Below are 15,751 nucleotides of genomic sequence, written 5' to 3'. Positions count from 1 at the left end.
GGCACCTTGAGGACCCAGCCTGACCACTCCCCTCTCCTCTGTCTGCATAGGAAGGCGCCCCATTGGAAAGGGACCCCCCGCCACCAGACCGTGGCAATCCCATGGCCAGGCCAGGGTTGGGAGTAAGGACCCACCAGGAAGGAGGGTGCCCGCCGCGTCAAGTGGGCAGTAGAACAAGGCTGGGTCCCAGGGATCCCCGCAAGCCAGGTGGCTCCGTGGCTCGGCCCCGCAGAGGCCAGAGTCCTCCGCCCTGCAGCCGGCGCTCACCTTTAGCGCCTTCTCCCTGGGCCATATGTGGCAGAGGGGGTGGGGCAAGTTCCAGGCCCACAGGGCACGACGGGCCTCTGGGAGGGGACGCTAATGACTGTAATTTCCACTTAGCAGATCAGGACGGCTGGCAGAGTGGAGCCATCCTCCTGCCTCTCAGGAGCCCGGGCGAGACCCTTCCTTGGGCCCCTCCTTTATCTGGACTCCTGGCCCTGGGCCCCTCCCACGTGGGATTTTGAGATTGCTCTCCCCTCCCCCAGGCTCAGAGGGTGGTCCTGTTTCCCGTGGGACCCCTTGTCCCCTTGTCCACTGGTTGGGGTGCTCAGTGGTGCTTGAACAGGGGTCGGGGACGCATGAAGGTGTACTGAGGGGGTAGCTGTCAGCCGGCTCCAGAGGCTGGGGGAGCAGGAAACAAGCACATAGGGTTGAGGGTTCTGAGCCGCGTGCCAGGCTTTAGCCTATGCTGGCTCCTTTGTGGTCAGAAGCCCAGGACATTCTGGGATCTGTCTTGATGCTGAGCAGGCCAGTGTCCTGAACAGCACCAGGCGCCCAGGAGTCTCTGGGTGGGGCAGTTGTGGCTGCCGAATGGGGGGTGCTAGGGCAGGAGAGTGAGCATGTGAGGCCAGGCTGGCGGAGAGGGGCTGGGACTCTGTGCCCTCGGGCAGACTGGGGAGGTGAGGGAAGGGGTTGCTGTGGCCATCACAGGCTGAAGGTGGGGACTGGGCCATTGCCCAGTGCTGGTCTTCTCTGCCCGATTAGTCTGGGCACCAGGCCCCGTGCCCAGCTGGCAAGAGGTGAGGCAGGAGCTTCTGGGGCACCTGGGGAGCAGGCCCAGGCCCTGGGAGCTGGGGTTCCTGAGCTGAGGGAGTCAGCTCTGTCTCGCCTGGGCCTGCCTCCTGGCCTCCCCTGTGGCCTGGCTGGCAGGGCCTGGGCGTGGCCTCGCTCCCTGGAACTGGCAAGGATCAAAGGGTGGAAAGCCGTCCTCCACCCCCGCCCACTGAGACAGGAATCCGTGGCCCCAGGGGGCGGAATCCACAGCCACATTCCCGGTGCCCTGGTCCCTGCAAGGCAAGGGTGGGGCAGGGCTGGGGTGCCAAGATTGGCACCATAGAGCGTGGGAACGTGGTGCCACTGGCACCCGGCCCAGTGCCTGAGCAGAGCGGACGGCACCCTCCTCTCGGCCGAGCCGTGGCCTTTGTCCCTTCTGACCTCCCTTGATGGCCTCAGGCACCAGGGCCTCAGCTGCCAAATGGGGTTCCACCTTGCCCGGAGGTGGGGTTTGCATCCTGGTGGCCCAGGAGGCCTGGGGGTCCTGAGGAGGTTGGGGCCTGGGTTTCTGTGGCTCAAAGCAGTGGCACTCCCGACCCCCAGGGCGCTCTGGGCTGGGGGACTCGGCCTCCATCTGGGGCCAGTGGGGACCACAGGAGGGAGAGGGTGTTGACAGCTGGGGCATCCCTGCTAGGGGTCACACCGAGCCCAGGCCCCTGGCACACACAGATATGCTCACACACGCACACAGCAGAAAGCAGAAAGGCAGCCGCTCAAAGGCAGCCTCGCTTGTTCTGGCCACAGCCCAAAAGCTCCCCAGGAGAGTTTGTCCCCAGCTGGCAGGTGCAGGGCTGAGTTGGCCCTGTGGACCCCCACCCATGGGTGCAGGGTCACCTGCTGGCGGAGACAACAGCCTTTAGGCACCTGTGCTGGGTGGGGTGGGTCCCTGCTCCCAGGGGCTGGAGACCAGCCTGCTGGAGCCAGGGCCCCAAGCTCTGTCCTGTAGTCCCATGCTCAGCCCCAGCAGTGATGCCTTCCCACCCCCACTGTACAGGTGGGGAAACGGAAGCCCGGAGAGGTCAGATGACTTTCCCAAATTGGTGGCTTGGAGGAATCCTGGAGACACAGACCTCCCACTCCCAAGAGCCAGGGCCGGTGGCATCCTCCTCTCTGGCCTGTTTCCTCATCTGGGGAGTGGGCCCACAGTGACCACCTGGCTGAGTTGTCCTGAAGCCCGGAAGGTACCAGCCAGGGGTCAGTTAGCCTCTTCTGTCCCCAGCCCCTGGGCTCCCAGATAAGCAGCAGTGCTGTGTCCTAAGCCCGCCCCTGAGGCAGGGCGCCCCCTGGTGGTGCGACAGTGCCTTTCTGTGCCCTTGGGTGATAGGAGCTGAAGGAGGAGAAGGTGAGGGAGAGGTCAAGCCTGGAGCAGGCGCTGGGAGGGCTGCAGGCCAGGGCAGAGGGGCTGCTGGCTTGGAGCAGTGCCCCTGGGGGCTGGTCCATGCATGAAGGGCCTGGAGAGGACATTGGTCCCGCCAGGAGGCTGCAAGTCGGGACCTTGGAAGGGCTTCCATGGGCAGTTGAAGGCCATTAGGGCCCAAGGACACCATCCCCTGGAGGATGGCAGCAGGGGAAGCAGGACTGGTGCACCAGACACTGCCCGCTGCTAGGGTGGGGAGTGTGGGCAGCCAGGCTGGGAGAAGTGGAGGCCAGGCCCACGGTGTCCGTGTGTTGGCCAGCTGAGCCCATCCCTCTTCAGACCCTGGGTGCCTCTAGAGGCCTCCCCGCCCTCTCCAGGATGCTCAAAGGCCCACACTACTTGACCCTGATCATCCCAGTGGCAGCCATCCAGGCATCAGGCCAGGTCTGGCACTGGGCAGCCGTGGGGCTTCTTTGGTGGAGATGTGAATGAATGAGGAGCTTCCCGGGGCTGCGGTCCCTCCTGGGCCCCAGCTTGCCTCCTGCAGCATGGGGTCCTTGTCAGTCAGCAGGCTGTGATGGGCAGGTGCTGAGGAACCTGCGGCAGGAGCGACAAGGCTAGGGGTGGGTGGGGGCCCTGGCTCACCCATCCCAGCCCCCCACACCAGGGGAGGGAGCATCCCTGGCCTTCGGGAGCCGTGCAGGGCGGAGGCCATACGGGGATGTGGTGGGGTGGGCCAGCCCACGAGACCCCTCTGGGCTCTGGGTCTGGGTGGGAAGTGGTCTGCCTGGTCTCTGGGCACAGGGTGAAGGGACAGGTCTCAGTTTGTGAGTTTGTGGTCCCCTGCTCCATCTCCTACCCTGCTTCGCGGGCAGTGGGTTCAGGGGGGATCTGGGAAGCAGGCTTGAGCCTGCTCAGGGCGGGGCAGCTGGGCCCCCACTCACCCCAGGGGCTTGCCAGCAACCTGGGCAGGGAGGCTCGTGTGCCCTGGGACTCCTGGTTCTGCAGTGAGTCCCTGCAGACCTGGGTCCCCGAGTGTGTCTGCACGGCAGGACCCCAGCTCCCTGGACTGTCAGTCCTTAAGGCTTCTGCGGAGTCCCCCATCCTGAGTGCCCAGCGCTGTCGGGGTGGGGGGTTCCCTGGGGTTGGCTGACCTGGCTGGCCCTCCTTCCTGGGCTCTGCTGTCACCTGAGCTGGGGGACTTCTTGGCCTGGAGGGTGAGCCGGGGACCATCTGCTCTCAGGGCACAGGCCTGCCCTTGCAGGGCGCTGAACCCACCACACTCCCTCTAGCCCCCAGATGGCAAAGCACTCCTTGGCAAGGGCTGATCAGGGGAGGGGACAAGCTGGGCCAGGCAAACCTGGGGCGGGGGCCCAATGTCCCCAGGGACTGGCATCTGAGACCTCCACTGTTTACACAACACCACACCCGAGGAGTGGATTGCCCAGAGTATGCGTGCGCGCGCACACTGCTTCCAGCATACACACGATGCACACTTGCATGAGCACAGGGTACACACACATGTTCACACCAGCACTCACACACAGGCACACACCTTCGCACGTGGAGGGGCACACAGCACACTGCCTTGCATGACATGCACGCCCATTCACACCACTGTGTACGGCTCAGCCTGCCTCGAGCTCCCAGCTGGGTGCCCTCTGCACCTCCAAAACCCACAGCATGATGGAGGACACTGTGCGGGGAGTGGTGGGGGCTGGGGGCTGGTGAGTAGACGTGGCTCTGTGGTGTTGGGGCCTCTGGGCCTCAGTTTACCTTCCATGCAATTGTAACAACCATTTACAAGACACTTTGAATCTCAACGAGCCATTCTGAGATGGCCGTTAGCACCCTTTGCAGAGATGGGGAAACAGGCACAGAGCATTTGGTAATGTGCTCAAGGCCCTGGGGCAGGAGCTGGACAGGGTCTGCCCCGGGCTGTCTCTGGTGGTTGTGGAGTGAGGGGAGTTCACATCTGCCTGGGTCTGGAGCACAGAGGGTACTGCTACCTCCAGGCAGGCTGCCTGGGAGGGGGAGGGACAGGGACAGGGTGGGCTCCAGCAGGAGGAACGAGGTGGGTGTGCACCCCACCCCCGTGGAGGGAGCCTGTCCTCCCCTCGGCCCCGCTGGCTGGGGCCGGCCAAGAGCAGAAGAGGTCACAGGCCGAGGCCGGCTCTCCTGGGAATTCCAGGCGCGTGTGTCAGCGCGCTCGGCTTCGCCCCCGCCCCCAGCCCTCTGCCCGGGCTGGCGGTTTGGCAAAGAGAACTAGATTCCCGAGGGGGCGAGGGGCGGCTCCCAGGGCCTGGGACCGGGTTGGGGACTCAGGAACCCTTCTCCTCCGCCCACTCCTCCACTGCCAGAAGAGAGGTCCTGGCGGGAGCGGGTCCCCTCTCGACCTTCTTCCAGATGGCTCGCCATTTCTCCAGGGAGGGGGCTGAGGGAGGGCTTCATGGGGAGGGGAGCTCTGGGGCCCCGGGTGCTGGCACGTGCACCCGAATTCTCAGCACCTCCCTGCCCTGCCCGCAGGCAGGCTCGGTGAGGTCCCTAAGGTCAGGAATGATGCTTGTTTCTGCGCAAACCTCTGCCCGAGGACGGGCGGTGTCTGGAACCTGGATACGAATTCCAGTTGTGTCTCGACTTTCGAATCTGAAAAGTGGGAACAATAGCATCACCCACCTCGGGGTGATTGTGCAAATAAAAGAGCCAGAGGCGAGGCCAAGGGCGATCTGCCTGGGAAGCGGGCCGGCGCCCCACTAAGGCGCGCGTGCGTGCTGGGACCCAGGAAACCCAGCGCTGGGCCAGCTCTCCCGCCCCCGCCAGCTCGCCCCGCGCCAGCGCCCCAGCCTGCCTGGGCTCGCTCCAGCCTCTGCGGAGGCTCCTCCGGGCCGCGCAGACGCAGCCTCCCCGCCCGCCCCGCCGCTGCTCCGCCAGCGGCCTCGACAGGCCCAGGCGCGCTCCAGCCTGCGGCGGCATGAAGGTGGGCGCGGATGCCGCCGCCGCGAGGCTGCCCGCCTGCCCGGAGCCTGCCCCGCCGGGCGGGAAGGGCCAGGGAGGCTCCTGGCCGGGGGCGGAGATTGAAGGGTACGGTGCGGGCAGGAATGCTCTGGGCTGGGGGTTGGGGAGGCGCGGAGGGGACTGTGTGGTTCCCGGCCTGGGGGGAGGGGACAGGGAACTCGGGACCGAGGGGTGGGGAGCTGTGAGTCTCGGTTCTAGACCAGGGAGGGAACTGGGGAAGAGAATCCTGGGGATCGCTAGGGGAGAGGGGTACTTCTGGACCGCGGAGGCCACGCGAATCCTCCAGGCCCTCAGGGCGGGCTCCCCCGTGCTCCCTGCGCCCGTGGGCGCAGCACGCCCATTTCCCTGCCTGGGAAACAAAGGCCCCAGGTCCGCAGTGCGTCTGATGGCGGGGAGGAGACTGTGGCCGAGGGAGCCGTGTCCGTGGACGGCGTGCTGAGGGTCCCCGCGCAGAGCTGACTGCACCCAGGAGAGAAGCGGCCCCGAGCGCAGGAGCCGAGGTTGCGGGTAACAACACCTCCGGGCTGCTGTCTCGACCTCTGCTGCTCTCGGCGCACTCCCGGGCGCGGGCGGGGGAACTGGAGGTCGGATGCCCTGGAGCGCGAGCCGGTCGGGCGCAGCGCAGCCGCAGCCACCAGGCGGCAGGGCAGCTCCGGGACCGGCGGGGCTGGGGACGTGGTTGGGGGAGCTGAGAAACACGTCTCAGTTTCTTAGGTCCGCCAGTCTCCTGGCCTGCACAGCCCGTCCCGGGAGCAGCCCGGTGGGGTCGCAAGTGGGGACCCAGGCCCCTGACACCCTCACCTTATCCTGGAGAGACTGTGGCAAGAGGGGAACAGGGAGGCCGCTGTCTCAGAGATATCAGGTGGAAGAAGTTTCTGGTCCCTGTGCCTCACCCTGCACCCTGCCTCTGATGGGCTGTGTGACCTTAAGCAACTTTCTCAGGCTCTTTGTGTCTCAGTTTCTTCTGAGAAAATGGGAGGTGGGCTGGGCGCGGTGGCTCACGCCTGTAATCCCAGCACTTTGGGAAGCCGAGGTGGGCGGATCACCTGAGGTCAGGAGTTCAAGACTGGCCTGGCCAACATGATGAAACCCGGTCTCTACAAAAATACGAAAATTAGCCGGGCATGATGGCGGGTCCCTGTAGTCCCAGCTACTTGGGAGGCTGAGGCGGGAGAATCATTTGAACCCAGGAGGCAGAGGTTGCAGTGAGCCGAGATTGGGCCGTTGCACCCCAGCCTGGGTGACAGAGTGAGACTCCATCTCAAAAAAAAAAAAAAAAAAAAAAAGAGAGAGAGCGAGAGAGAGAAAGAAGAGAAGATAAAATGGGAGGTGGGATGGTGAGAATTCCCAAGCAGCAGGGAATTGTCCCCCAGAGAAACAGGCTGTGGGAAGCTGGGTCTCTCCGGAGGGGAAGAGGAACTGAGCACCGGCCTGTTAGAGGAGGAGGGGCTGGTGAGCCTGGGACCCTGCAGGTCAGGGCCCAGCCATCGGGTTTGGATCTGGGCAGTGGGAGTGTACCTCCCCCACCAGGGCCTGGCCACCCCCCTAGAGTCCATTTTAGCTCTTGGGGTGCCATTGAGCATGCCCAGATGCCCCCACCAGCAGCTTCTGCCAGCATGGCCTGGCTGGCTGCATGGGTTGTCCTCCTGCCCCAGGCACTGGAGCTTGGCAGTAATGGGAAACGGGAGGTGACATGGGAGGGATTGGGGATGGAGAAGGCCCAGGACACGGTTGCTGAGGGTCTGCACCTCACTGCATAAACCTGATGGGGGCCAGTCCCAGTGAGAGCAGGGGAGGTCACAGGCCTCTGGTGCCTTCTTGCCCACAAGGAAACTGAGGCAGGGAGCCACAACCAGCCTCTAGAAGCCCAGGACTCCCCCACATCACTCCCTGTTGTGTGGTTGTGGTCGGGGGTACTTCAATCACTGTGACCAGGGGACCAAGAGATTTTCCAGCTGAGGGTGATGGGGGTTTCTCTGAATCAAGAAAATTTCTAATGAATGGCTGAGCCTGGGTCATTAGTTATTCACTGTCCGGGGAACTGAATGGGCCTCTGCCCCACGCCCAGTATGCTGTTTCCCAAGGCTGGGCTGCAGGCACAGAGTCTGAGGGGCTGCTGCCTCCAGTGCAGTGGGCACTACCAGCTGTCTACCCTCCCAGGGCCAGCTCCATGGAGGGAGGAGCAGGGCTGGCTGGACCCCCTCTCCCAAGCTGTGGCAGTGCCTGGAGTTTCACCATCACGCAGGAAGAACACAAGGTCGTCTCCAGGGTCCGAGACTTCCCTCGCTGGGTTCAGGCTGTCCCAGGTAGCTGGAGGGAAGGGCCAGGGGTCAGGGCTCTTCGCGTGCCTCAATGCTGGACGCTCCCCTGTTCTTCCTGTCGGTGTTCACAGGCGGCTGTTCAGGGTCCCAGATGTGGAAGGGTGAGGCCCAGAACATGATGGGCTTGGGCAGCTGTGGGAAGTGAAGGCAGAGGGCAGGCCTGTGTCCCAGGGGAGCACCCAGCTGCCTCCTGACCCCCTCCCTGGGCCCTGCTTGCCAGTGGAGGGTTGGTGTGAGAGCACAGACCTTGTTTGACCTCAGACCTCAGGCCAGAACACCAGGATCCCTAGAGACCACAAGGTATGGCTGTCCCAAGGCTGTGGTTACTTAGAAAGTGATTAGTGGACAAAGCGTCCCCACTCTCCCGTCCAAGCCCAGCCCTGGGACCGGCCACTGAGCATCACTTCACTGGACAGGTGCGATGCTGTTTTGTCCTCCCTGTCCTGAGACTCACCATCACTTGATGGCAGAACTGCCACAGACCTCTGGGCAGACTAAATGCCTTTTATTACAGAGTAACTTAGACATAGCCAAACCCAAAATGTATACTTTGACAAAAGGATGTCCAAGGCCTGCCCTCACTCCCCTCTGGTTCCAGCTATCGAGGGCTCAGCCTCTCCAAGCTCTCCCTCCACTCACCCTGCAAAGCTGGGCTTTGACATCTGCCTCTGTGAGCCCTCTCTGAATCTGCGTGGAAAAGGGTCACTCAGCAGGCCTGGGAGTGCACACTCTGCACAGTCCAAAGAAAAGCCTGGCCTCTGCTGGCTCCTGGGAGGAGCTCTGTGCCCATGGAGAGGATGACATCCCTGTCCTCAGCCTGTGGTGGATGGATGTGGGGGTGGGCTGCACCAGCAATCTGTGGCAGCCCTTAGGTCTGGCTGTCAGGCCTTTCTCTGCTGGTCTCCAATTCACTAAGGCATGAGGCTTGGAAGCAGCACCCCCAGTTGGAGTCAGCCCCCCAGGACGTGGGGCTTGTAGGGAAAACGAAGGGAGGAGAGGTGGATGGATAGAGTGGTGAGTGGATGGATAGAGGGATGGATATATGGATGTATGAAAAGATGGACAAATGGATAGAGGAATGGATGGATAGAGCTGGATGTATGGAGGGGTGGATAGAGGAGTGGAAGGGTGGATAGAGGGATGGGTGGGTGGATGGGTGGATAGAGGGATGGGTGGGTGGATGGGTGGAAGGATGGATGGATGGATGGGGGTAGATAGAGGAATGGAAAGATGGATAGAGGGATGGGTGGGTGGATAAATGGATGGATGGAGAGGTGGATACAGGAATGGATAGAAGGATGGATGGATGGATGAATGGAGGAGTGGGTGGGTGGATACAGGGATGAATGGATAGAGATGGATGGGTGGATGGTGAATAGAGGAGTGGAAGGGCAGATAGATGGATGGGTGGATAGAGAGATGGGCGGATGGAGGATGGATGGGTGGAGGAGTGGATAGAGGAGTGGATGGGTGGATAGAGTGGTGGATGGAGATGGTTGGTTGGGTGGATGGATGGATGCCTGGGGGGGTGGGTGGAGGAGTGGATAGAGAAGTGGATGGGTGGATAGAGTGGTGGGTGGATGGATGGAGGGGTGGGTGGAGGGGTGGATAGAGGAGTGGAAGGGCAGATAGAGGGATTGATGGATGTGTGGATAGAGAGATTGGTGGATGGAGGATGGAGGGTTGGGTGGAGGGGTGGAGAGAGGAGTGAATGGGTGGATAGAAGGATGGATAGAGATGGGTGGGTGGAGGGGTGGAGAGAGGAGTGGATGGGTGGATAGAAGGATGGATAGAGATGGGTGGGTGGAGGGGTGGAGAGAGGAGGGGATGGGTGGATAGAAGGATGGATAGAGATGGGTGGGTGGAGGGGTGGAGAGAGGAGTGGATGGGTGGATAGAAGGATGGATAGAGATGGGTGGGTGGAGGGGTGGAGAGAGGAGGGGATGGGTGGATAGAAGGATGGATAGAGATGGGTGGGTGGAGGGGTGGAGAGAGGAGGGGATGGGTGGATAGAAGGATGGATAGAGATGGGTGGGTGGAGGGGTGGAGAGAGGAGGGGATGGGTGGATAGAGGGATGGATAGAGATGGGTGGGTGGAGGGGTGGAGAGAGGAGTGGATGGGTGGATAGAGGGATGGATAGAGATGGATGGATGGGTGGATGGATGGATGCCTGGGGGATAGGTGGAGGGGTGGATAGAGGAATGGATAGGTGGATAGAGGGGAGGATGGATAGAAATGGATAGATGGATGGCTGGAGAGGGGGATGGGGGATGGATGGATGGATAGAGGGATCGAAGGATAGAGATGGATGGATGGGTAGATGGGGGTGGGTGAAGGGGTGGATAGAGGAGCGGAAGGGTGGATAGAGAGATGGATGGGTAGATGCAGAGATGTGTGAAGGAACAAGTACAGTAAATTGTTAACTAGAATTCAAGTGGTGAGTGTTTGGGGTTACACTGTGTGATTCTTTTCATGTTGCTATATGTTTAAAAATATGCAATGTTGGGGAAATTATAGACAAGACTTTTACACACACACACACACACACACGTATGTACACTGCTAAATAACATAAGCTAAAGAAGGGATCATAATAGAAACCTTAAAAACCCAGAACTGGGCCGGGCGTGGTGGCTCATGCCTGTAATCCCAGCACTTTGGGAGGCCGAGGTGGGTGGATCACTTGAGGTCAAGAGTTTGAGACCAGCCTGACCACATGGTGAAATCCTATCTCTACTAAAAATAACAAAAAATTAGCCGGGTGTGGTGGCACATGCCTGTAATCCCAGCTACTCGGGAGGCTGAGACAGAAGAATCATTTGAACCCAGGAGGCAGAGGTTGCAGTGAGCCGAGATCGTGCCATTGCACTCCAGCCTGGGCAACAGAGTGAGATTTCATCTGAATAAATAAATAAACAAACAGAACTGGATGATCATGAAAACATTGCACACCCAGCTTGTGGGGGGCCACAGAAGCGGGGCTTCCAGAAGCATTGCTACAGATGCTTACTGTGAAAAGAAGAAACCTTAAGGTTTGTAAGCTGTCTCCATCTCAGAAAGTTAGGGGGCAGGATTGACTGTGAAGAGGCATGAGGGAACCTTTTGGGAGATGGCAATTTTTTTTTTTCTTTTGAGACAGAGTCTCACTCTGTCACCCAGGCTGGAGTGCAGTGGCGAAATTTCGATTCTCCTGCTCAGCCTCCAAGTAGCTGGGACTACAGGCGTGCGTCACCACGCCCGGCTAATTTTTGTATTTTTAGTAGGGACGGGGTTTCACCATGTTGGCCAGGCTGGTCTCAAACTCCTGACCTCAGGTGATGCACCTGCCTTGGCCTCCCAAAGTGCTGGGACTACAGGCATGAGCCACTGCGCCCGGCCAGGAGATGGAAATGTTTTACAGTTCGGTTGTGCTGGTGGTTACAGAGCTAAACGCATGTGTCAAGTCAGAACTGTGCATACCAGAGGAGTGAATTGCACTGTATGTAAATTATACCTTAAATTTTAAAAAATGAATTTTAAAAAGAGGAAGTTGGGAGGTAAACAAAAGCAAAAACAGTGTAAGCCCAGAAAGTTGAGAAAATGGAGATAAAAATAAGATCAGAAATCAATGAAATAGCAAAGATGCAATAGAGAAGAACAATGAAGACAAAAATTGGTTCTTCGAAAAAAATTATCCAACAAAATGGATCAACAGTTCTGGGAAGAAGGAGCAAAGAAAGGAAAGACACAAATAATATGAACAAAAAAAAGGCCAAGTTGCAGATTTAAAAGATAATAATTACCACAGACTGGTGGAAAATTTTCAGATCATTTATCAGATAAAGGACTTCCATTCAGAATATATAAAGAATTCAGAATTGAACAATAAAAAAAAAAAAAAACCCAGTTTAAAAATGGGCTAATGCTGGGCGCGGTGACTCAATGCCTGTAATCCCAGCACTTTGGGAGGCCGAGGTGGGCGGATCACTTGAGGTCAGGAGTTCGAGACCAGCCTGACCAACATGGTGAAACTCCATCTCTACTAAAAAAAATACAAAATTTGCTGGGCATGGTGGTGCATGCCTGTAATTCCAGCTACTTGGGAGGCTGAGACAGGAGAATTGCTTGAACCCGGGAGGCAGAAGTTGCAGTGAGCCAAGATCACGTCATTGCACTCCAGCCTGGGCAACAAGAGTAAAACTCTGTCTTAAAAAAAAAAGGCTAACAGCTGGGTGTGGTGGCTTATGTCTGTAATCCTAGCACTTTGGGAGGCTGTGGTGGGAGGATAGCTTGAAGCCAGGAGTTCAAGACCAGCCTGGACAACATAGAGAGGCCCTGTCTTTACAAAAACAAAAATAAAAAATTAGCTGGGCATGGTAGCATGTGCCTGTAGTCCTACCTTCTTGGGAGGCTGAGGTGGAAGGATTGCTGAAGCCCAGGAATTGCAGGTTACAGTGAGCTATGATTGCACCACTGCATTCCAGCCCGGGAGACAGAGTGAAACTGTCTCAAAAAAGAAAAAGAGAGGAAGAGAAAAGGAAAGGAAAAAAGAAGGCTAAAGATCTGAAGAAACAGAGTCACAGAAGGTATACAGATGGCAGATACGAACATGAAAAGACGCGCCACGTAATTTCTCATTAGGCGAGTGTAGATTAAACGCAATGCCATCCCATTGCACAGCCACGCAAACAGAGCGCCACAGAAGGTATACAGATGGCAGATAAGAACATGAGAAGACGCTCAACATAATTTCTCATTAGGCGAGTGCAGATTGAAAGCACAATGCCATCCCATCGCACAGTCACGAAATGGCTAAAACATAATCACACAAGGAAAATGACAATGCCACATGCTGACACAGATGTGAAGCATGAGAAATTCTCATTTACTGCTGGTGAGAATGCAAAATGGTGCAGCCGTTGTGGAAAAGAAATTGGCCATTTCTCACCCAGAAATGCCACTCACATAAATCTTCACAGCAGCTTTATTTATAATCACTAAAAACTGGAAGCAAATCCACTGTTCTTCAGTCGGTGAGTAGATCAAACCTGCAGCCCATGGGTGGAATGGAATACTATTCAGCAACAGAAAGGAAAAGGCCATCAATTCAAATGTCATGCATGAGTCTCCAGTGCATTTTTCTTTGTGAAAGAAACCAGATTCAAAAGGTTACTATCTGTACTAATAAGCATTATTGTGCATATTAATTGATTAATTGCATTAATTAAATGCATTGACTAAACTGCATATTGGTTGATTGATTAATTACATTAATATGACATTCCAGAAAAAGCAAAGCTAGAGAGAAGGAAAATAGATTGGTGGTTGCAGGGGTTGGGGATGGGGGCAGCACAGGGGGATTTGGGGGTGACGAGACTGTTCTGAATCATGACTGTGGGAGTGGATGACGTGATTGTGCATTTGTCAAAACCTGTAGAACTGAACACCAGACAGTGCATTTTTTGGATATGTATATTAAGATTTTTTTATGCAAAAAAAAAAAAAAAAAGCAATTCTAAGAAAAGATAATCTTCCCATGCAGACATTTTGGGCTGGAAGGACCCGTTTTTCGAGTGAAGTCACAGAGGCCAGAGGACAGCAACCTCAGAGCCTGCCTGCCTCAAAGCCGAAGGAAGGGGCTCTGCTGACGATGGAACTGCTCTCTCTGAAGGTGGAGGATTGACAGGAGCTGCCTGGCTGAGGCCGAGGCAAGCCCAGTGCCCGGGCCAGAGCTGGAGCCCACAGCTGCAGCTGGGAAGATGCCCCCAGCACCTCTGAGCAGTTTGCACATGGCATCGGGCCCCATGGGTCCGGTCCACACCCCCGTCTTGCCCTGAGGGAGCCCAGCCCAGAGACTTGAGGCAGCCTGCTTGGGGTCTCACAGCAGTAAGATGGCCCAGGGGTCCGGGCCTGTGGCCACCCATGCTCCTGGCTGGCCTGGAGCCATGTGTGGGGGTTTGTGTGTGTGTCCCTGTGTGAGTGTGTGTCTGAACACACATATGCAAATGCATGCCTGTGTGTGCACCTGTGTCTGTGAGTGTGTGTGTGCACCTGTGTGTTGAGTGTGCATGTGTGTAAAGATGAGATCTCTCAGGTGGGTGAGGCAGTGGATGGGTGCCAGCACAAGCAGGGCTGGAAGGTGTGGCTTTGGGGTGAGGGGGCTAGAAGATGCAGCTTTGGGGGTGAGGCCCTGTCCAGGTGGGTGTTGGGTTCCTCCACCCCAGAAGGAAGTCACACCCCTGAGCAGGGGACACAGGCCAAGGCTGTGGAGTCTGTAGGTGAGGGGGCAGGAAGTGGAGCACCCCCCCCCCAACCTCCTGCATTTTCTGTGAGGCAAAGGAGTGCCCTCCACTGCCCTGCCGCGGGCCGGTCAGAGCCGTGCAGCAGAAATCCTTTCACACGCACACACGTGTGTGCATTCTCACACACACACGTATACACATACTGGCATGCCCGTGTTCACATGCACAGCCTGTTCCTCAGCCCTCCAGCTCCTGCCCGGACTCCACCAACTCTGAGCACCTGGTAAATGCCCCCCACCCGCCCTCTGGCCTGCCCCTCATCCTCCCCCCCATGGGTGGGCAACTCTGCCCTGCCAGCCTCACATGGCCTCTTAGCCCTTGGGCCCTAGGATCCTCTGGACCCTTGGCCCCAGTCTCCTCTGAGCCTTCTCGATGTCCTGTGCAGTGCCCTCAGGCTGGATGTCCTCTAGGCCTCGCCTCTCCCACAGCCTGAGGGTGGCTGTGGCTTGGGGATGTCCACTCCCCCAGTCCTCCTCTCCCACGGACAGCCCTGAGCCCTCCTGCTCCCCTGCCCTCCGTCTCCTGGCCCAGCCTCCTTGGCCCATGGCCTTGCCCACTCTGCGTCACCCCTCACCCCTCCCTGCTTTTGCACTCACTGTCCCCTCGGCCCCGGGATGCCCTGGCCTGCCTCAGCGGGCTCCGCTCAAGCCCAGCCCCTCTGCAAAGCTTCCCGTCCTGCTCCAGGATTTGGGCCTGGCCCGCATGCCCAGGGTGGTGATGGTGGCCTTTCTCCAGGGCCTGCTGACGGGAGGAGCCCCCTCCCAGGACTGTGGGTCCTTGGAGGCAGAGAGCTCCCCCACCTCAGAAGCTGCCCGGGGTGGGGCGTGCCGCGGGCCTGCAGGTCTGTCTGCCAGAAACCCCCAGTTTCTGTGGGGTCAGCCCCGACTCCACTGGCCCTCCTTTATTAGTGACAGTGAGGGGTCCCGCAGCCCAGAAGCCTTGGGTCCCTGACCCTGGATTGTTAACCAGACCCCTGGCAGCTGAGCTTGGCTGGAACCCCGACAGCCTGCAGAGGGAACCAAAATGTTTCCAGCGTGGGTGCTGAGCACTGGCGTCAGCCAGGGTGCTTTCCACCTGGGGTTGCTGTCTCCCCAGTGGTGTCTGGGTTGCTGTCCTGGCCTCAGCTGCCAACCTGGACACTGCACCTTTAGGGGCTTCCCCCGGGCTGAAGGACACTGGCAGGGACGCAAGGGCTGCCCCTCTATCGCGTGGCCTCCTGAGGCTAGCCGTCTCCCAGCCGCCAGCCCTCCCGTGGGGGCGTCGGAACAATGATTCTAAAACAGGACAGCTCTGAGCTTTCCCCTGGCTGCCCGAAGGCTACCGGGACTTCTTGCCTGGACATTTGGGGCTGGAAACTTCTTTGTGGTGGCGGGAGGGGCTGTCCTGTGTGTTGCAGGACATTTTCCAGCATCCTTGGTCTCCACCCACTAGAAGCCAGTGGCACCCCTCCCTGCCGTGAAGTCCAAAGATGTCTCCAGAGACCCTAACTGTCCCCTCCGTGGAACGGGGGACACTGGACCACCCCCTCACTGGCACGGGGAAGGGGAGGTGCCTGTTGGGAGCCACTGGGCCGGGTTCCCCCGTGAGGGTTTCCGTGCTGAGCTCGTGCTGGCCTGGATGGGGGCAGGGGAAGCAGCTGCACTTCTGCTGATCCGCAGGAGGGCCTGTGGGGAACAGTCTG

The 15,751-nt window shown here is 58.7% G+C and overlaps 1 long non-coding RNA gene across 1 annotated transcript; it reads left to right on the top strand.

Annotated features, from left to right (window-relative positions):
- Nucleotides 1–134: 134 nt before the first annotated feature.
- LOC134729008 (uncharacterized) lies at nt 135–13,449 on the top strand. Its single transcript, XR_010109846.1, has 2 exons — nt 135–5,533; nt 13,311–13,449. It is a non-coding gene; the product is annotated as an uncharacterized LOC134729008 (long non-coding RNA).
- The last annotated feature ends 2,302 nt before the right edge of the window (nt 13,450–15,751 follow it).

This window comes from Pan paniscus, chromosome 15, assembly GCF_029289425.2.
Source record: "Pan paniscus chromosome 15, NHGRI_mPanPan1-v2.0_pri, whole genome shotgun sequence".
Classification (NCBI taxonomy): domain Eukaryota; kingdom Metazoa; phylum Chordata; class Mammalia; order Primates; family Hominidae; genus Pan; species Pan paniscus.
The sequence above is the reverse complement of the archived record's forward strand: the minus strand, read 5'-3'. Positions and strand labels throughout refer to the sequence as shown.